Here is a 5,552-nt window from a genome sequence, read left to right on the forward strand (position 1 = left end):
AGAGTGGACCTGCCTAGAAGGAAAGGCCCACCCTGATCTGGACACACATCACCCTGTCTACACTCTGCCCTCTGTCCTGTGGCAGGTTCTTGAGCCTCAGCTGCCTCCAGAGGCTGAGCAATCTGCCTGCCACTGGAAAGAAGGAAAGACCCGACCTGCACTCACTGGAAGATGGGATGGGAAGAAGACAGATTAAGAACACAACCAACAACAGAAAGACCAATATGACACCACCAGAATATAGGGACTCCACACCAGCAAGATCTGAAAAGCCCAACACAGAGGATGAAGAAGAGATGGACCTCAAAAATTATCTTAGGAAGTTGAGAGAGACCTTTAAAGAGGAAACAAGAATATCCCTTCAAGAAATAGAAGAAAATACAAGCAAAGAATTACATGAAATGTAGGAAAAGACGAACCAAAAAAATTCAAGAAGTAAATAAATATCTTAAAGAATCTAAAGAAAGCCCAGAAAAAAAAAGAGGTAAACATGTGAATGAAGCAATTGAAACAGTTCAAGGCATCAAAGCTGAAATATACACAATAAAGAAAATGAATGAGGGGATGCTGGAAAAGAAAGGCTTGATAAATGATCTGGAACTAAAAATATGAGTATAACCAATAGAATTCAAGAGACAGAAGAGAGAATCTCAGTTGTTGAAGACTCCCCAGAGGATATAGAGTCATTGTTCAAAGAAAATCTCAAGTACAACAAATCCCTACCACCTGACACTTGTCAGAATGGCTAAAATCAAAGACAATAATGGCAACCTGTGCTGGAGACAATGTGGAGAAAAAGAAACAATCCTCTATTGCTGATGGAAGTGCAAATTTGTAAGACCACTCTGGAAATCAGTATGGTGGTTGCTCAGGAAAATGGGAATCAGTCTACCTCAAGATCCAGCAATTTCTCTCTTGGGCATTTACCCAAATGATGCACATTCATACAACAAGGACATATGTTCAACCAGGTTTATAGCAGTGTTGTTTGTAATAGCCAGAACCTGGAAGAAAACTAGATGCCCCTCAACTGAAGAATGGATAGAGAAAATGTGGTACATTTACACAATGGAGTTCTACTCAGCAGAAAAAAGCAACATAATCTTAAAATTTGCAAGCAAATGGATGAAACTAGAAGAAACCATCCTGGGTGAGGTAACCAGTCACAGAAATACACACATTGTATCTACTCACTGATATATGAATTTTAGACATAGAGCAAAGAATTACCAGCCTATAATCCTCTTAAACAAAGTAACAAGGAAAAAATGCATGGACCCCAGTAATGGGAAGGGGCAGGAGCTGGTTAGATAATTGGGAGTATGACAGTAGGGAAGTGGGAGGTGCCAGAATGAGAGGAGGAGAAGAGGAGAGGAGGAAATGGAGGAGCAGAAATATTCAGTTGAGGGAAGAACAGAGGATACCAGGATGAGAGATACCATATAAGAGGGAGCCATTATAGGTCTGAGGAGAGATCTGGTGAGGGAGACTGCCAGAGACCTACAAGGATGATAGGAACTGACAGTCTTTGCAGTGGTGGAGAGGATAACCAAAATGCCCTTCACCAATAATGAGACTGATGACTTCTTTTTATGCCATCGTACAGCCCTCATCCAGTGGCTGCTGGAAGCAGAGGCAAACACCCACAGATATGCACTGAACTGACCTCTGGAACTTAGTTACAGAGAGGAAGGAATGAAGATCAAATGGGTTCATACAAGGCCAATGAAAACCACAGGAAGAGCTGGCCTGTACACGGGGAAGCACATGGATCCCAGACTGATGTTTGGGAGGCCAGTACAGGACTGATCAAGATCCCTGAACATGGATGTCTATTAGGAAGCCTCCAGATTCTAGGGAGTCCCTGGTAGTAGATTAATATTTTTCCCTGCTTTAAGAAGGAACTTTGAGAGCCCATCCCACATTCTTGGCCTGTACACATGGGGGAGGGCATAGGCCTGGGCCTGGATTCTGTGGTAGACTTTGGGGAGGCGACATTAAATGCCCTATCGTGCTTGGGGTGTGGAGGTTGGATGGGGTGGGAGGTAGGTAGGGGTTGGGGGAGGGAGGAGAGAGGGAAAAGGGATACATGTGAAACAAGCTTATTCTTAATTTGAACTAATAAAAAATTACAAAAAAGAGTTGAGCCTTCAATAAAAGACTTTCTACATTATTTACATTTGTATGGTAACTCTCTGATATGTATTTTGGGTGCACTTGAAGATGATGAACAACTGATATGGTGCTAAGAAATCAAAAGTTCAAGCATGATGGACAAGAAGAATTTCATTTCATGATTGTATTATATAATATGAAAAATTTGAAATAGTCTTCTTTACAAATATCATGTAACTTAATACTCTAAACATAAACTTTAGAATATAAAATCAAGTATTAGCCATTACTTAAATTTTTCTAATTACTTGGAAATTGCATTAATATAGATCAATAACACCTGTCAAACACATTAATTATAAAATATTAGAAAGGAAAAAAAAACACATACAGACTTTCTATGATTATTTTTTACTAATACATATTAATATGTATTTATTCAAAGTGGATAACTATTAAAAGGTGAACAACAAAATAATCATGAACAACAAATATGTCTATCCATTCCTAAAGTTTTATGGACATGAGGACAGTAGGTTTTAACATATACACTATCACAAAGATAATTCTATAGGAATTCATTTTCTTCGGATAACTAAGAATATGTTGAATTGGTAAATGACATATTGTATAAAATTCATATTTTCCAAGTATATTGATATTTAGAATTTCAAAATAAATAGGACACTACAGAGTTTACATATTAAATTCACAAATTATTTTAAAAGTAAATTTAATGAAAATATGATTATATCAATTCATATCAGGACTACCCTAGTCATTTGCATTCCAAGTTATATATATATGTATATATATATACATATATATATATAATGTCCAACTTAATTGCTAATGAATATAGCATTTCAGTTCTCATCATAATACAGTAATCAAGCAATAATGAACATAACCAATAGCACAGGGTAATTTCTTGCTCAACTCATTCATTACATTTCTGAACTTCTTTTATTAAGGATTTGACAGACATGGACACTATCAATTTGGAAACAGGAATTCAGAATTCTTCATTTATGATGCATGATCAGTATAAAACAATGAAGAATTCAGAGGCAAAAAACACCAAGTTTGTATATTTCCTAAAGAACGTATGTTAACTTGTAGTTTTCTGCAATATTACACCATTTATGTATGTGAAACATTAAGTAAGCAATGACGTTCATGGTGACAATACTAAAGCAAAATATAAATAAATAAATAAATAAATAAATAAATAAATAAATAAATAAAACAGAGACTAGCAGTAGCCTTAGTACATAAGACATGACAATCTTCATTTAACAATTCTTATATAAATAAATATTATGTTCAATGTGAATTGCTTGACATTACTCTGGCCTATCTATATTCCATGAACTTGATTTTATCTTAGACTGATACCTAAGACTTCAAACATAAAACAGACCAGGTATGTGGACAGTGAGAATTTTCCCATTTATAGACGAATTTTTTTTTAGGAAATCTCCATTTAGGATGATTATTTTGGTAATTGGCTTGTTAAAATCATATTCTGTTATATATAGAAATGTTCTTCCTACTCTAATTTTTATCATGAATGGATATATTATTTTGTAAAAAAGACTTTTCTGCATCTAAATAAATGATCCTGTGGTCTCTTTCTTATATTCTGTCCTCTTAAATCATTTTGTGAATTAATTTACTTATGTTGATCCTTATAAGCAACTCTTGGATGAAGCCACCTTGATACTAGTATATATTGATTTTGAAGTGTTCTTGAAATGGAACATTTCAAATTTGTCATATAATTGGTAGTGTATTGCTGTTTTTCTTCTCAGAGGGTTGGGGGAATACTGCATCGAATCCATCAAGTTCCATTACTTGAGAAATTTTTATTGCTTCTTCTATACAACTTGTTCACATGTGATATTTTAAATTATTCAAGTATTCTAGAATTAAGTGTTTGTTAGATTATACACTAACAAATTCATCACTAGTTTTTGATATTACACACATTGGTTTTAAATGGGTGGACCTGGAAACATTCTCCTAAGTGACTTAACCTAGAAAGACAAATAGTGCATGTTTTCTCAAATTCATGGATTCTATCATTTAAGATTTTGGTAACAATGCTAGCTATTTACTGTCTATAGAATTTACGAACCTAGTATGTGCAAAAGTAATGACGCCTTTTTTCCAGAAAAAATGATAATTAAAAATAGTATTGCTGAAAAGAATGAGGATAAATTAAAACAGTAATAACTCAGTGTGGTGAGGCTACAATATGGTAGAAGAACAAATATAAAGAGGAATAATTAAGACTACAGGACTTTTTATAATTGGAATATTACATTTAAATAATTAGTGACTTATGTGGGTGGTTATATGTAATTAGATCATAGTTTTTGAAACCCTCTTTACACTGTCTGTATTGGGGGTTACACTGTGCTTACAGAATTTAAGGGAAATATCTTCATAAATTATGTTAACTCTACTCACCATATGACAAATCTTTTGAAGGAATATAGGGAACTGCACTTCTGTGAAACCTTGACAAAATATCTATGAGTGTAAAAACCATTTAACTGTCATCACTAATAGAAGGTATAGAGACAGGGAATGTCCCATTGTGTGTTGTGACTATATGTTTCCCTTTGTTTTATCTTGTCCATTTTTACATTTAAAACAATTTCATTTTACATGCCAATCCCAGTTCCCTCTCCCTCGAATCCTACAACTCCCCCTCCTTTTCCCCAACCAAACCCCATACACTTCTCAGAGTGGGTGAGGCCTCTCATGGGGAAATCAACAAATTCTGTCTCATCATTTGGGACATGACCATAGCCTTTCCTTCTACATCTTTGTTGTGCAAGGTATCCCTCCCTAGGTAATGGTCTCCAAAAATCCAGTTCACATACTAGGAATATTTGCTGGTTTCACTTCCAGCAGCTCCATAAACTGCCCAAGCCCCCTTCCCGCCCCGCATTGTCAGCAACATTCATGGGGACTATTTTAATCTTATGCAGATTCCACAGCTGTCAAGTCTGAACTCAGTGAGGTACCACATATTCAATCCAAATATTTCTATGTGTTTCCCAAAGAGGATCATTACTCTTGATCATATTATTGCTCCTCTTTCTCTATAAATGGAATCCAGGAGTTTGGCACAGTGCTTAGCTGTGAATGTCTGCATCAGGTTACATCAGTTATTGAATCTTGGCTTCATGGTGTTAACCAATGTAGTCATCAATGTAATAATATGGGAAGGTCAGTAAATGCACCCTTTTCATTATTGCCTAAATTCTTCACTGACATCTTCATTGTGGATTCCAGGGAATTTCCCTGGTACTAGATTTCTTGTTGATCCATTAATGGATCCCTCTATCAAAGTATCACATTCCTTGCTCTATCTATCTGTCATTCCCTTATCTTAACCTTTCAGATCCTTCATGTTTTCCTCC

This window comes from Cricetulus griseus, chromosome 9 (assembly GCF_003668045.3).
Source record: "Cricetulus griseus strain 17A/GY chromosome 9, alternate assembly CriGri-PICRH-1.0, whole genome shotgun sequence".
NCBI classification, from domain to species: Eukaryota; Metazoa; Chordata; class Mammalia; order Rodentia; family Cricetidae; genus Cricetulus; species Cricetulus griseus.